General features: G+C 38.1%; 1 protein-coding gene across 1 annotated transcript in view; it reads right to left on the bottom strand.

Annotated features, from left to right (window-relative positions):
- Nucleotides 1-17360, bottom strand: part of LOC139953257 (chondroitin sulfate N-acetylgalactosaminyltransferase 1-like) — a 31906-nt gene that overhangs the window by 11761 nt on the left and 2785 nt on the right. Inside the window, exon 2 of the mRNA XM_071952729.1 lies at nucleotides 11132-11302. The gene's annotated coding sequence lies outside the window, so the exon portion shown is untranslated. The remainder of the gene's footprint in view (nucleotides 1-11131; nucleotides 11303-17360) is intronic.

Consider the following 17360-nt stretch of genomic DNA (forward strand, 5'->3'; position numbering starts at 1 on the left):
TCAATCTTTGATGAATGTTTTTGTGTAGCATCAAGAAACAATATAAAATTTGGATGAATTCCAACCTCAAAATGCTAAAACTAATCTAGCACTTCTGACATTTGCAGACTTTGCAATTGATTTTTGATGAATGTTTTTGAACATCGAGAAATTAAAACTAAATAATTTGGATGAATTCCAACCTCAAAATGCTAAAACCAATCAAACACTTCTTGCGTTAACAGTAATTCAATCAATTTTCGATGAATGTTTTTTAAAAAAAAAATACAATAATTTTGATGAATTCCAATATCAAAATGCTAAAACTAATCTAGCATTTCGAACATTTGCAGACTTTGCAATCATTTTTTGATGAATGTTTTTGAAACATAAAGAAACAAAAACAATAATTTGGACGAACTCCAACCTTAAAATGAGTCTAGCTTTTCTTACAAATGCAGTTTCAATCAATTTGGATAAATGTTTTTGAAGCATCAAGAAAAAAAAACACCATAATTTGGACGAATTCCAACCTCAACATGAGTCTAGCACTTCATGCATTTGAAGTTTCAATCAATCTTTAATGAATGTTTTTGAAGCATCAAGAAAGAAAATAAAAGTTGGATGAATTCCAACCTCAAAATGCTATATAACTAATCTAGCACATCTGACATTTGCAGACTTTGCAATTGATTTTTGATGAATGTTTTTGAACATCGAGAAACTAAAACTAAATAATTTGGATGAATTCCAACCTCAAAATGCTAAAACCAATCAAACACTTCTTGCATTTTCAGGTTCAATCAATCTTTTTTTTAAGAATTACACATAATCAAACAGAACCATGTACAGGTAAGGAACCAACAATAATGTCTACACAATGTACAGCAGATTTAAGCTGGCTTTCATCCTTCATTCTCGGCCATCCAAGCATAAGTTTTGCCACGAAAGTATGATGAACCTACCCCCCCCCCAACACCTCACCCACCCGTTTCATACCCAAACAGCAAGGGTTCAGGGTTATATAACATAAAGGAAAGGTTAACTAACAGTTCGCGCTTCACAAAGCAAACTTTATTTACTAGAGCCTTCAATCCATGGAGCTGCACATTCAATGGCAAAGGTTGAGCTTTTTTGTAACACAAAACACAATGTCCACATCGTTACATTAAACCATGGAGGTAGGATTAGACTTGCGCAGTTTGATGATAATGATGTTAGAAGGCTTCCCTTAGAACATTGTTTAATGAGGTGCTGTAGTTTTTGAGAAATTAGTAAAACAATGTCGCGAAAATATGTTTTACCTGCTAAAACAATTTTCGTCTCACTGAGACGGAAGTTATTTGTGTGACTTGTTTCACTCATTTCTCAAAAACTACAGCACCTCAGTAAGTAACATTTTAAGGAAAAGTTTCAACCCTAATTATCTTCAAACTGTGTAAGTTTAAAGCCATTGGACACTTTCGGAACAGAAAAAAAAAAGTTCACAGATTTACAAATAACTTACAGGGTTTACAGAAGGTAATTGTGAACGACTTCTCTTGAAATATTATTCCATGAAATGCTTTACTTTTTGAGAAAACATTAAAACAATTATCAATTCTCGATATATCGAGAATTACGGATTTTTTTTAAACACATGTCATGACACGGCGAAACGTGCAGAAACAAGGGAGGGTTTTCCAGTTATTTTCTCCCGACTCCGATGACCGATTGAGCCTAAATTTTCACAGGTTTGTTATTTTATATATAAGTTGTGATACACGACGTGTGGGCCTTTGGACAATACTGTTTACCGAAAGTGTCCAATGGCTTTAAAGTAAATCTGTGGACATTGTGTGTTGCGTTACAAAAAGTACCCAGAACCTGTAAGTGTTTTGGGCTTTACCATCAGATCACCTGTCAAACACACGTCGATAATGAACAAGTTTCCTTTAATACTGGGGCCAGTCAAGGACCTGCTAACTATTTACACCATTATCTCACCAGGATATGGGCCACAGTCCTTGACTGAATTATTTCACATATCATCACACTCCAACAGTTATTAAAAACTAGATCACTTCCCTAAACTCGAGCCTTTTCCTGACCTGGATTGGCAGGGTCCTTACTTATTTACAAGGTTTTGCAGTTTGAGACAAGTTAGGCTTTTAAGGCACTGGACGCTATTGGCAACTACTCCAAAAAAATGTTGGCAAAAAAAACTTACTTGTGTGTACAGTGTACAGTTTGGTACTGAGTAATGGAGAACTGTTAATAGTATTAAAACATTGTGAGAAACGGCTCCCTCTGAAGTACATGTATTCATTTTGAGAAAGAGGTATTTTCTCACTCGAATGATAAAAGACTTCAGGCCTGAAGCCTTTTAGAAGCTTTGTGCAACAAGGGTGTTTTTTCTTTCATTAATATTCTCTTGCAACTTCAATGACCAATTGAGCCCAAATTTTCACAGGTTTGTTATTTTATGCATACACGTTGTTGTTGATACACCCCAAGTGAGAATACTGGTATTTGACATAAATGTGTCCAGTGCCTTTATCACAAAGTTTTGCAGTTTGTGGCCAAAAAGCTTTGAGGAGGTTTTGTGATAAAACCTTGCACTTCCTCTTTGGTCTTGTGATTACAAAACGACATGTACATAATGTATCGTTGTTGGCATGGAAGAAGGATGTGTATAATTACCAGAGAAGGGCATAACTAATGAATGTGCAAAATTGTGTTTTCAATTTTAAGACAACTGAGTGTGAAAGTTTGCTTGGCTTTCTACCATTCACTAATCCTCATACATGTAGGAAGGTTCAATTCTGCATGGGAATGGGAAGACGAAAAAATGAAGTTCTGCATGTGCTTGCAATTTCTATTGGTATAGGCCTAAATGTTGAAGGTGAAGAGTGAATCTGTGTAGGACTAAGCTGAGCATTAAAATCCCCACCCAATCGAGAGAAGGTTGCGACTGTGAGCAGGGGTTGCATTAAAGACACTGGAAAAATTTGTTAATTGTCAAAGTACAATCTCCTATGTGTAACTCAACATGCATAAAATAACAAACCTGTGAAAATTTCAGCTCAATTGGCCGTTGAAGTTGCAAGATATCTATGAAAGAAAAAACACCCTCGTCACTTGAAGTTGTGTGCTTTCAGGTGCTTGATTTCGAGACCTCAAAAACTAATTCTGAGGTCTCGAAATCAAATTCAAGGAAAGCTACTTCTTTCTCGAAAACTGCGTCACTTCTGAGAAAGCCGTTTATCACAATGTTTTATACTATCAACCTCTCCCCATTACTTGTTACCAAGTAATATTTAATGCTAATAATTATTTCGAGTAATTACCAATAGTGTCCACTGCCTTTAAAATCCCCACCAATCGAGAGAAGGTTGTGTATCTGAGCAGGGATTGCATTAATTGTGTTGGATAGTTCCTGGTATAAACTATTAACTTGGATGGATTCGACATTCTTGTGAAAATACACTGACAGTTTCGTGGCCGTTTTCTCAGCAAAGACATTGTTTTCAGCTGAAAGTTTCAATGCCATTTAATTTTTTTAATTTTAAAGGCAGTGGACACTATTGGTAATTACTCAAAATAATTATTGGCATAAAAACCTTTCTTGGTGACGAGTAATGGGGAGAGGTTGATGGTATAAAACATTGTGAGAAACGGCTCCCTCTGAAGTGCCATAGTTTTCGAGAAAGAAGTTATTTTCCACGAATTTGATTTTGAGACCTCAGATTTAGAACTTGAGGTCTCGAAATCAACCATGTAAACGCACACAACTTCGTGAGACAAGGGTGTTTTTTCTTTCATTATTATCTCGCAACTTCAATGACCGATTGAGCTCAAATTTTCACAGGTTTGTTATTTTATGCATATGTTGAGATACACCAACTGTGAAGGCTAGTCTTTGACAATTACCAATAGTGTTCACTGCCTTTAAATAAGCATGCTTGTACAAACACAAAAGCCAATCTATGACCGTAGCTTGAAAACTAACTTAAATATCTCGTCTCAAATCATTAGTTGTGAAAGACAGACTTGTTCCCTTAGAGCAATGAGCTCTATGTGGAACTAACTGAGTCAAAAGCAATTTCATTTGAAGATAGTGGGCAAATGATTGTTGAGCTGTGCAGACATTGTCTTTCAAAAAACATCCCAAAAACATCCAGCGGTAAATGAGTACATTGACAGTGTTTGTGCACATTCATCCAACGTCAATACTTCAACCCGTGAATAAAGCAAACTTTGTTCAATTTTACAGATGGGCACACAGTAATAACTGAAGCCTGGTATTCTAGTTTATGTTGTTTTGCAATGTGTTGCACCTGGTACTGACATTTACAGTTGAAAACAATAGGCATGGTTAAAGACCTGCTTGAACGAAAATGTCAAGTCGTGAACTTTGCTGAATTCCACTTAAAATGTTTTCGATGAATAAGGAAATCCAGTCATATGATTATAAATAGGTTTCAATTGTGTAAAAAAAAATCATTTTGTATGCCCGTGTCCAGAGCTTTTCTGCGAGATTTGCGAAAAGCCCCGTTACGTAATCACTCTCAAAACGTCATAAGTAGATAAAGCCGCTTTGTTGCAGCGTGGATGTATAACAAAGCAAACTCCCACAAGTGACGTCAGCGGCATTGTCCTTTGACGCCCGCTCTCAACGGCAGAAGTGTTTTTAGTTTTTCAAAAAACCTTTAGGTAGGGGCCTGATTTTTTACCAGATAATTACGAAAAGTTCAGAAGTGTACACATATAAAAATTACATTAAAATGGTGAACAAGTGCATTATAAACAAGTAAAAATACCATTTTTGTTGAAAACATTCCGCTCAGGTAGCTGTTTAACAAATTCTTGCTGCCAAATCATTACAAGGCCAACCATCCACTATGCAGGATGAGGATAAATTGGTCTTTTACATTATTTAGACCATCGATTCAGACCACCAATCTTCCGGATTTGATTCAGTTTATATCCTGGTGTCTTACTCTTGACTTATAGTGTGCTGTGGCAACATATCTTGAACACAGAACAAACCACCCAAAGGACAAATGAACAAATCCTATAGGGCCTTCATGTATTATTTGGATTTCAAAGTCACATTTCAAGGGGTTATGACCGGGCTTTTACAGTGTAGCTGTTTAGGGGGAAATGGCGCAGCCGAGATCATACATCACTGGGAACAAGGTTGGCACTAGGCTGACATTAATATTTGATTCCTTCAACCTTGACCTTCAGTTGGTAAAGTGAGATTGGGAAGGGGGTCAGTTGTTTGTTTCCTCCATGTAGTGTAAGCTTCCCTAACTCCCCTCCCCAGGGAATCCTTGCCAATGAGTCATTTTCTAATATTACACAAGCCGCTGTGCAACAACCAAATTATTTCCACTACAGGGGAAGTTAACTTTGTTGTACTTTTTTAGTGAAAACCTGCCATTCACAAAAAAAACACTCCCCCACCCCTAAAAAAGAAGAGGCTTTTCAAGAAGTGGTTTGTATTGTAAGAAGATGAAGATAATCCAGTGAGGATATGTGGATAGTTGAACCATACATGTACCATGTACATTTAACTTTGAAGGGGATCCTTTCTAAAACAAACAAAAAACCAACCCACATCAACAGCAGCAGTGCTCCTTTCAAAGTAAGTTTTTGTGGTCATAATATTTGCATACACGTTGTTGTTGATATACCCCAAGTGAGAATACTGGTCTTTGACATAAATGTGTCCAGTGCCTTTATTACAAAGTTTTGCAGAATGTGGCCAAAAAGCTTTGAGGAGGTTTCGTGATAAAACCTTGCACTTCCTCTTTGGTCTTGTGATTACAAAACGAAATGTACATAATGTATCGTTGTTGGCATGGAAGAAGGATGTGTATAATTACCAGAGAAGGGCATAACTAATTAATGTGCAAAATTGTGTTTTTAATTTTAAGACAACTGAGTGTGAAAGTTTGCTTGGCTTTCTGCCATTCACTAATCCTCATACATGTAGGAAGGTTCAATTCTGCATGGGAATGGGAAAACGATGAGCCCAGAGCTTTTAACCGAAACAGTTAAAACTGTTCTGAAACCTGGGCCCAATTTCATAGAGCTGCTTAGGCACAAAATTTTGCTTAAGCAAAAAATTCATTGCTTAGTAAAATCAGATAACCGGCAACCGCTGCTTACTCGCTGACAGTTAGTTTTGCGCATGTGCGAAGTTGTTGACGAGCGCTCTCTTGAGTCAAAATCGTAAACAAAACCTAGCCTTTCAACCGTTGAAAACGATCTGGGGTCATCGCGATTTTTGACCAATTAAAAGCCAAGATGGAAAACTAAACATGAATATGCAATGAAGTTAGTTGCGATATTCGGATTTTGAGTCGAATTGATCCTTCAAAATCTACGTAATGTGAATTTTCTTGTTGAGAAATAGACCTCACACGTAAGAAATATATAACAACTAATGTTTTCCACTCAAAATTGAGAGAGCAAACCCTTTGAAAACAATTCCCTGTTTATTTTTGTAACACATGACGACGCTCTGGTGAAGCATTTTTATCAAGAGTAATGTACACAAGCATTGGGCAATTGCGCTTTTTGTGACGTGTGCAAACTGTAATAAACATTGTGCATTGTATGCGTTTGTTTAGTTTGTATGTGAAACATGTGGGCCGCGTCAGAAAAACGTTGGTGGAATCCCACTGATTTTAATTAATCCAGAGGGTTTGCTGCTATATAAACGGAATAATTAGATAGAATAATAATTTTCCTCTACAACAAACATTGTTTTAATATCAGGGAAATTCAATTTTACTCACAAACGCCAACAAAACTCATCGTTAAAGTCATAGAAACATGCACAAAACAGCGATGGGGTCACTGCTGTGAATAATTTATCTAATGTTGGACTTTCTGAAAATCTCGCGCATGCGCAAAACTATTTGGCACTCGATGTAGAGCTCTGAACAGCGGTGCGGCCAAGACTCCACTCAGTTGTTATGCTAAATAAACAACAGCTAAATACAAGTCATAAGCAATGTATATGGCATGAAATTTTGGCCAGTAACATGTGTAAAATAAGCGAGCTATTTTCGTGCTTAAGCAATTTTTTTGCTTAAGCAGCTCTATGAAATTGGCCCCTGGTGTTAGTTGCAACAAGGTTATACTTCTCCATGAAGTTCCTCATGTGCTTGCAATTTCTATTGGTATAGGCCTACATGTTGAAGGTGAAGAGTGATTCTGTGTAGGACAAAGCTGAGCGTTAAAATCCCCACAATGTTTTATACTATCAACCTCTCCCCGTTACTCGTTACCAAGTCATGTTTAATGCTAATAACTATTTTGAGTAATTACCAATAATGTCAACTGCCTTTAAAATCCCCCCCAATCGAGAGAAGGTTGTGCATCTCTGAGCAGGGATTGCATTTATTGTGCTGGATAGCCTGGTATAAACTATTAACTTAGATGGATTTGACAGTCTTGTGAAAATACACTGACAGTTTCTTGGCTGTTTTCTCAGCAAAGACATTGTTTTCAGCTGAAAGTTTCAATGCCATTTAATTTTTTTTAATTTTAAAGGCAGTGGACACTTTTGGTAATTACTCAAAATAATTATTGGCATAAAAACCTTTCTTGGTGACGAGTAATGGGGAGAGGTTGATGGTATAAAACATTGTGAGAAACGGCTCCCTCTGAAGTGCCATAGTTTCGAGAAAGATTTTGAGACCTCAGATTTAGAACTTGAGGTCTCGAAATCAACCATGTAAACGCACACAACTTCGTGTGACAAGGGTGTTTTTTCTTTCATTATTATCTCGCAACTTCAATGACCGATTGAGCTAAAATTTTCACAGGTTTGTTATTTTATGCATATGTTGAGATACACCAACTGTGAAGGCTAGTCTTTGACAATTACCAATAGTGTTCACTGCCTTTAAATAAGCACGCTTGTACAAACACAAATGCCAATCCATGACCTTAGCTTTAAAACTAACTTAAAGATCTCGTCTCAAATCATTAGTTGTGAAAGCCAGACTTTTCCCCGTAGAGCAATGACCTTAAATGTGGAACTAACTGAGTCAAAAGCAATTTCATTTGAAGATAGTGGGCAAATGATTGTTGAGCTGTGCAGACAATTGTCTTTCAAAAAACATCCCAAAAACATCCAGCGGTAAATGAGTACATTGACTGTGTTTGTGCACATTCATCCCACGTCAATACTTCAACCCGTGAATAAAACAAACTTTATTAAATTTTACAGATGGGCACACAGTAATAACTGAAGCCTGGTATTCTAGTTTATGTTGTTTTGCACTGTGTTGCACCTGGTACTGACATTTACAGTTGAAAACAATAGGCACGGTTAACAAAATCTTGCTGCCGAATCATTACAAGGCCAACCATCCACTATGCAGGATGAGGATAAATTGGTCTTTTACATAATTTAGACCATCGATTCAGACCACCAATCTTCCGGATTTGATTCAGTTTATATCCTGCAGCAGATTTCACGAAACGCTAGGATTAATCCTAACTCGACTTAGGACGAGTAACCCATCCTAACTTAGGATGGGTTCAATGCGTCCTTCGTATCTGGATACGGAACTGAACCCGTCCCAAGTCCTAAGATGAATCCTAAGTTAGGAAGAGTTTGGTGAAATCATCGGCTGGTGTCTTACTCTTCGACTTATAGTGTGCTGTGGCAACATGTCTTGAACACAGAACAAACCACCCAAAGGACAAATAAACAAATCCTATACGGCCTTTGCATGTTTTATTTGGATTTCAAAGTCACATTTCAAGGGGTTATGACCGGGCTTTTACAGTGTAGCTGTTTAAGGGAAATGGCGCAGCCAGATCATACATCACTGGGAACAAGGTTGGCACTAAGCTGACATTAATATTTGATTTCTTCAACCTTGACCTTCAGTTGGTAAAGTGGGATTGGGAAGGGGTCAGTTGTTTGTTTCCTCCATGTAGTGTAAGCTTCCCTAACTCCCCTCCCCAGGGAATCCTTGCCAATGAGTCATTTTCTAATATTACACAAGCCGCTGTGCAACAACCAAATTATTTCCACTACGGGGAAGTTAACTTTGTTGTACTTTTTTAGTGAAAACCTGCCATTCACAAAAAACACCACTCCCCCACCCCTAAAAAAGAAGAGGCTTTTCAAGAAGTGGTTTGTATTGTAAGAAGATGAAGATAATCCAGTGAGGATATGTGGATAGTTGAACCATACATGTACCATGTACATTTAACTTTGAAGGGGATCCTTTCTAAAACAAACAAAAAAACAACCCACATCAACAGCAGCAGTGCTCCTTTCAAAGTAAGTTTTTGTGGTCATAATTCGTTTTAATATTGGAGAGGATAACCTTCAAGATCTTGGTTTATGTGCACAAATGCCCCAACAACACAGCACCTGGCTATTTATTCTCTTGTCTGTCTCTCCATCGGCCTGGCCGCCCAAGTCTACGCTCAGCATTCGACACTACTCGCCTCATGGAACCTAACTCAATTAAACTTCTTAAGTTAGCTTCAAGTCGCACATTCTCTCATTTTGCTACTCACACCTGGAAGGAATGCACTCTCAACCTCAATCAGGAAATCTGACTCTCTCCGAACATTTAAGAAGTGTATCATCAAACATTCTCGTACATTGACGTAGTAGCAGCGCTATACAAACGCCCAATATGTATGTAAAGTGTATGTATGTACTTTTTAAAAGCCAGCTTCCGTAGCCATAAAGCTGAAGTGGCTTTAATCAAGACTTGACCTGGGATACTCTATGAAGTCTTAGAGTATCTTTCATCAACTGAGACACTGGCTGCATGACTTCAATTACCGTGATTGAAATCAAATAAGTAAGGGGTAGTAGAAATCCCTTATCTAAAGAAAAACCTTAATTTGCTCTGTCGTGTTGAACTTCGGCTCTTATTACACTGTAAAGGGGCATGTTGCCTTCGCTTAGGGCAAGAATGTTTTGCTCCTTTTTTCAATTTTAATTTTTATTTCCTATAACTTCTATTATAGAAATCCCTTATCGTAAGAAAAAGCCGAAATTTGCTCTTTCGCACTGATGTTATTCTCTCTTTAGGCATGTTGCCTTCAGAGTGAGCGCTTTGTGTTTGTGCTAAAATTGTGCTTTTCAGGTTTTATTTATAGTTCGTGTACCAGAGGTCAAATCTATAATTTTAATCACTACTGACTTTGTATTTTAACGCAATGAAAAGTGTGTCCAATCTAAGATACGTTTATGACAGTAGGCCTCAAGTTTCTCAAAATTAAAATTTAGAGAATTACAAGTGATATCCCTTAAAGCCATTGGACACTTTCGGTAAACAGTATTGTCCAAGGCCCACACGTCGTGTATCACAACTTATATATCAAATAACAAACCTGTAAAAAATTAGGCTCAATTGGTCATCGGAGTCGGGAAAACCCACCCTTGTTTCCGCTCGTTTCACCATGTCATGACGTGTGTTTAAAATAAATCCGTAGATCTCGATATATCAAGAATTGATATTGTTTTAATGTTTTCTCAAAAAGTAAAGCATTTCATGAAATAATATTTCAAGAGAAGTCTTTCACTACTACATTCTGTAAACCCTAAAAGTTATTTGTAAATCTGTGCACTTTTATTTATTTTTCTGTACCGAAAGGGTCCAATGGCTTTAAGTAAAATGATTCTCAAAATGTTGTGTACTACATGTACCAAAAGCTGACTGTACTTCTAACCAAGTAAGTTTTTACTACCATTAATTTGTGATTACAAAACAAGTACCTTCCCTTTAAAAAGGATAAAGAGTAGGTCTAAACAGCAACATTTTAAAGAGATTTAAAGGCAATGTGGCCCTTTAAGCTGAATATTGAAAAGTATTTATAAAGGCATATGTAGAGGTAGGGAAAGAACTCAGCAGGTTTGCCATACCAGAGTTGATATTAATACAACTGCCTGTGTTTGTTTCTTTATAAAAACGTCAGTACTCCGACTTTCCATCATCACATACCAATTGAGCAGATCTTCATTGCACACAATAAGATACTACCGGAATCCTCTGTTAATAAAAAATGATTAAATACTCCCAATCACAAACAATTTGTCAAGGAATCTAAACTGGAACCGGGTTCCCGCATTCCAAAGATGAAACTCAAATCGTTGGATGATTAATGCACTTACCAACTGTTCTGTTTGTCAAATTCTTGGCATAACCGCTTCCAAAGAGCGCGGAGAATCAACTGGGGGTAGTCGGGGTTGATAGGTGATGGAAAAAGACGCATCTTGATGGCAAGCTTCTTGGTGATTCTTTATCTGTGATTAATTGTAGACATCTTTGCGGTCATGCCCTGTCTGGAGGATATGAGATGCGGAGAGGAATTAAATAAAGCTGTTGCGATCTTATATGGTGTGAGAGAGTGAGAGGATGGGTATATTTTCCAAGATGGTTCAGTGAAAGCATCTTGAAAACATCATCACTGGGAAATCTAAAGGCTGGGTATACTTTTGGTAAATGTCAAAGACCAATATTCTCACTTGGTGTATCCCAACATATGCATAAAATAAGGAACCTTAACATTTTTTACTCAATTGGTCATCGAAGTTGCAAGAGAATAACGAATGGAAAAAACCCTTGTTGCACCAATTTGTGTGCTTTCCGGCGCCAATAAAAGGCTTCAGGCCTGAAGTCTTTCAATATTTAAGTGAAATGTTACCTATTTCTCAAAAACTACATGTAGAGGAAGCCGTTTAAAGTCACAGCTACGATCAACAGCTCTCTTTTGCTTGTTGTCAAGTAACTTTTTATGCTAACAATTATTTTGATTTTGAGCAATTACCAAAAGTGTCAAGTGCTTTCATACAAACTTCCAGGCCTGCTCTTTTAGTGCTCTACTTCTCGTGATCAAATAAAAAGAACTTTAAATCTTCCCAGATGAAACTCAACATTTTAGGATTGTTCTCACAAATATCCTTCCACTGCAAAAGAGATTTGTGATTTGGGATGAAATTCCCAGGCCTGTTTGCTTCGGTTTTGAAAGGGCGAGGGCACCAATGCATTTTCTCCTTGGTAAAGGGCATCCTTCAAGGGCACCAAGGCAATGACCAGGGGGCATGGAGGCAATCGCCTTTGTTGCCTTCCTGAAGTATCAGGACTGAATTTTGAGGAATCACCCATACCAGCAGAGAGGAAATAAGAACAGTGTTGAACAGCTTTATTGAAAAAAAATCTGTATCAAAACACTTTCTCACTAACCCCTTTGGCCTAACCTTACCCAACTTTAAACCCTCACCGTTAACCCTATAAAATACAAACTATTTTCCACTTATGCTCCAGCGCATATTCCTAAGTGTTCCACCCCATGGAGAAAAAGTTATCTGAGACTTGAACTTGCCGAAGCCATTACAGCATAAATATATCATTAGTCTCTCTAAAATGTCAGCTGTTTTGCTGAAGTAGTAGGTCTTAAAGACTTGCCAGAGGCTGTCTCAGACAGTCAGACTGGCAAGTGCCTAAAACTAGTTGACAGAGTATTCACCTTTTCTTTATTTGAGTGGGAGAGGTTAAATTGCTGGCCCGAATCTTTGCTGAAGAGGGCAAGGACGCCAAGGTGTTTTCTCCTTGGTGAAGGGTACCTCTTCCAGGAAATTGTGAATTTTGATTGGAACATTCTAGGTCTGTTATTTTAATCAGTATAGTTTTGACAACAAGAGTGTTTAAGGTGCTTTAAATCTGCCTGCCCACCTACAGACAAATGTCAGCTGTTTTGCTGAAGTACATGTACATGTAGCTCAGGGCTTAAGGCCCGGTCCCACTGCAATGATAACGAGAACGATAACGATAACGACGCCAAGAGAACGCATTCTATTGGTTGAATGAGCATGTGCTATTCTGCGTGGAGCAATTCAACCAATAGAACGCATTCTCTTTGCGTCGTAATCCTTATCACTTTCGCTTCAGTGGGACCGGGCCTTTAGACTTGCAGAGGCTGTCTCAGCATGAAGGGTTCTTCCTACATGGTCTCAGACAGTCACTAGCAAGTGCCTAAAACTAGTTGACAGAGTATTCACCTTTCTTTTTGAGTGGGAGAGGTTAAATTGCAGGCCCGGTTCTTTGTTAGATTGAAGGGCAAGGGCGCAAAGGTGTTTTCTCCTTGGTAAAGGCGGGCACCTATACGAGGAAGTTGTATTTGATTGGAACATTCCTAGGTCTGTTATTTTAATGGGTATATAGTTTTGACAACAAGACTGTTCAAGGTGGTCTGACAAAATGAAAACAAAAACCCTTGCACAAGTGTAAAAACTTTATGCTACATGTAGCTCAAACTGTTACATTATGTTGTACAGAATGTTGTGTGTGTAAATGCCTGGACCAAATTTCATAGAGCCGCTTAGCACAAGTGTGTAGCTAGCTAAGCACAACAAAATTGTGCTTAAAGAATAAAGTTGCCGGCCAAACTTAGCTGTCACATGTACAATTTTTGACTGGTATCCTGCTAAATTTCAGCTAAGCAGACAGCTCTATTTATAAAGCATTATTTTCTGGGTTTTTTTAAGCAGATACAAACTCGGGCCAAGGTCACAAACAGTAATATTCACTGGCAACTTATAGACAAGGCAACCAACTGCACAGCATGCAAAGGGAAAACTTCGTTAGCACAGTAGTTTTTTGTCTAATTATTTCTTATAATGAAAAAAGAAGAAAAAAAATACACAAAAATTGAAATATAAACACACATTTTCCCTGTGTGACATGTCCCCAACATTTATCTTAAAATACCCAGCTGAAATCTGCCAACAGACATGAAGAGTTTTTTATAAATGAGAGCTTTGTCTCAAAGCAGGAAACTTTTTTCCGGGGAACTTTTGATAGAAGCGCCCAAAAGGAAATGTCTGATTAAGTCTTTCACTTCACAGCAAGTTGTGAAAACATACTACAGTACATACGTACATGCACATTGCATTTAACTAATTATAGGCTTAGAGATCCTACAATTATGTACATGTACATTGTACATGTACGTACATGTTCATGCAACAAAAATAGCACTTAAACCTGCAGTTCTGTGTCATGGTTATTCATTGGATTTTAAAATCCAGTTGGATTAGAATTATCTAGGGACAGTTTACTCCATGTGTAATTCAAGGAAGGACCTCCCAACCCACAGTACAGCATACATTGTACAATGTGTACCAGACTACTTTTTAAAGGTCAGGCTATTATTGTCAGACACAGGATTTTGTCTGGGTCCAAAGCCAGACTTACTAATTCACATGACACTGACTGGCTCAATTAATTTTGATGTTATTTCTTACGGAGACAATTTACATGCAACCAGCAATCTCCAATAAGACAATTACTAATGTAGCACTAGGTAGAAGAAAAGTTGACCAAAGAGTGTGATTCATTTAATTTGTAGCAAAATAGCATTTTTTTACCAAGCAAAATTTTTAAATGTCTGAACTCATATAAAAGCAGGTCTTGAACGTCGTTCTTGAACAAAGGGGGGCACAACAGCAAAAGCACACCAGGCACCATGGCACCATGGCACCATGGCACCATGGCACCATGGCACTTGCAGTGGGTGCCGTGAGTTAAAGTCTTGAACGAAGGGGGCACCACAGCAAAAGCACACAGGGCACTCTGGCACTTGCAATGGGTGTCATGAGTTAAAGTCTTGAATGAAGGGGAAACCATGCAGCAAAAGCACACAGGGCACCATGGCACTTGCAATGGGTGCCGTGAGTTTAAGTTTGAATTCATATAAAAGCAGAGGGGTGTCTTAAATTAAACCATGTTCTTGACTGAAGGGGGCACCACAGCAAAAGCACACAGGGCACCATGGCACTTGCAGTGGGTGCCATGAGTTAAAGTCTGAATTCATTAAGCAGGTCGTGAACTTTGTTCTTGAATTGAAGAGGGCACATAAATTTCCCCTTAGTATGGGGCACTCACTCTATGAGGAAAAAGTAAATATGTACATTGCACAGGAACCTTGCACAGGGCACCACAGCAAAAGCACAGGGCACCATGGCACTTGCAGCGGGTGTTGTGGGTTATTTTGAGGCATGAAAAGTACATTATTTTTCATTCCCGAAAACAAGTTCCACCCTTCTTCAAAACAGTATTCTCCTTCAGGGAATCAGGGAATAAAGACCTTTGATCTTAAATATTGGCTTGCAAGATCACAAGAGAATAATAACTATGCACTTGACTGTCTGGGAGAACAGCTTACTCATGGACTTGGTAATTTTACAGTTCATATAGCGAACAGCTACATGTTATATAGAGTATGTGCTTTCAGATCAGCTAAAAGAGTCACAGATCAAAGTCAATCAGTTCGGGTTTTTGACATTATGGGTTCATATTTAGTTTCAGGGTAGTTGATGTCATCCCCTCCGAGACTGAAACCTTATGATGTCATCACGTTCATTTTTAATGTCCTCGATGAATGAAAAAATATATCTCTGGTTTAGTTGTAACATACAAAAATGTACAGTGTACTACAATCGTAGACTAAAATTAATTATGAAGACATCCCGGCAGACAGCAGATGGATTGGACGTAGAGCAATTGTTGTGCATCGTGCATAAAGACACATCTGTACGCACACGTTTACAAGGTCATTTTTTTTTAAATTAACATTCTCTCACCACTGACTGATGATGTGCCACTTGGCAAAAATGAGAAATTGCTTCGCAGACACAAAAATAAATTAGGTTATACGTTGATTGTGTGTATGTGAAAACACCATGTTCTTAAAATAAAGGAACACGTTGCCTTGGATCGGTCGAGTTGGTCTCATAAAAGCGATCTGTAACCGTTATAAAAATTAATGCATGGGTAGAAAGATGTTGTAAAAGTAGAATACAATTATCTACACAAATATGCCTCGAAATTATGTGGTTTTCTTTTTACCTCGTCAACTAACACAATCGGCCATTTATTGAAGTCAAATTGCGGTCTCCCATAAATGACCGACAGTGTTAGTTCGCGGAAAACCGTGCAATTTTGGGTGATACTTGTGTGGATCATTATATTAAGGGAATAAAAGGGCAGCGACGAGTTCTTCATTGTACGCTTAAAGACGGCAGGGTCGGCGGCCGTGTGATAAAGGCCCTTCAACATATGTTGAAGAACGAGTCACTACTCTTTTATTCCCAGATTCATAAATGCCCTTTTGTTAAAAAACATAAATAAATACAGTTATAGACACTTTAACAATAGAAAATTCGAGGTTTGAAATATTTTTTTCCAAAACTTTGTGAAGAATCTATTCGAGGCGCGTGGATTGTGCGTACGCGCGCGCGCTTAGATTACGCCCTGATACATGTAGCTATGATTTGCGCATTCCGCGTGAAAATCCTGCACGCCCGACACGCGAAAGCCAGCTTAGTGTGCATAAACAGAGCTCCAGTGTGCATATTTACAAAAGGTTTATGCACACCCACGTGACGCGCTCTCCACCAATAGGAGTAGAGAAACTGTCTGGGATATTATACTTTTAAACCTTCTTTCTACCCATGCCTTTCATAGACCAACTCGTCCAATCCGAGGCAACGTGTTCCTTTAAGCAATCATTAAAAAAAAACAAGGCCCATCTCTATAGACAATGTGACCTCTGACGTCACACGAAAACCATAACATGATTCGCGCGCATACCGCCGAGCAAAACCTTGTTTTGGCAGCCAGCTAGAAAGTGTACGCAATCTTACTATGACTACGCAACTCAGTGCCCGGCGAAACATGACGTATAGTGTTTTGTCAACAGAGGGCGGTTTGAATGTAAACATAGGTTACATCGTCTATAAACTGCCTCCTCCATAATAAGGTTAAGTTTTAAAGCACTCTGTCCAATGTGCACAAAGTTTTGCTTATTAATATCAACTCAACTCAATGAATCCAACAGGATTATTTTCCATGGTGCTAACCTCCTGAAAAAAGGACTACGTGAACTTGACAGTGAGTTGATGACCCTGTGAGGGGGAAAAGGGAAGGTCGCTGCTAACCTTAGTCGCTGCAAAACTTAATTATAGCACTTAGTAGTATAGTGCTTCTAGGAGCATGGAGCAATAAACTAAAGTCAGGCAAAGCCAATAAAGGCTGGTCATATTTAACCGCCTCCTCAATAATAAGATATAAACCCAGATTAGATTAAAGTGCTTGTTGGTTTAGCACTCTGTCTGGATTATAGCAACCATAATGCGCAAAAAATATTGCTTTTAAATCCATGGCTTATCTCACTTCCTTCAGAGACCTAATATAGACATTTAGACAAAACAAGTTGACTGCAAGAACAGAAAATAAACACATTCCAAGTTTTATGTACAGTGAATTTGTTGGGAAAAGAGTTAGAAATCATGAGAAAAATAGATGAGTAATTGCACTACAAAATCATTCATTTTATATATT

The sequence above is a fragment of the Asterias amurensis genome, chromosome 21, assembly GCF_032118995.1.
Source record: "Asterias amurensis chromosome 21, ASM3211899v1".
In the NCBI taxonomy this organism is placed as follows: Eukaryota; Metazoa; Echinodermata; class Asteroidea; order Forcipulatida; family Asteriidae; genus Asterias; species Asterias amurensis.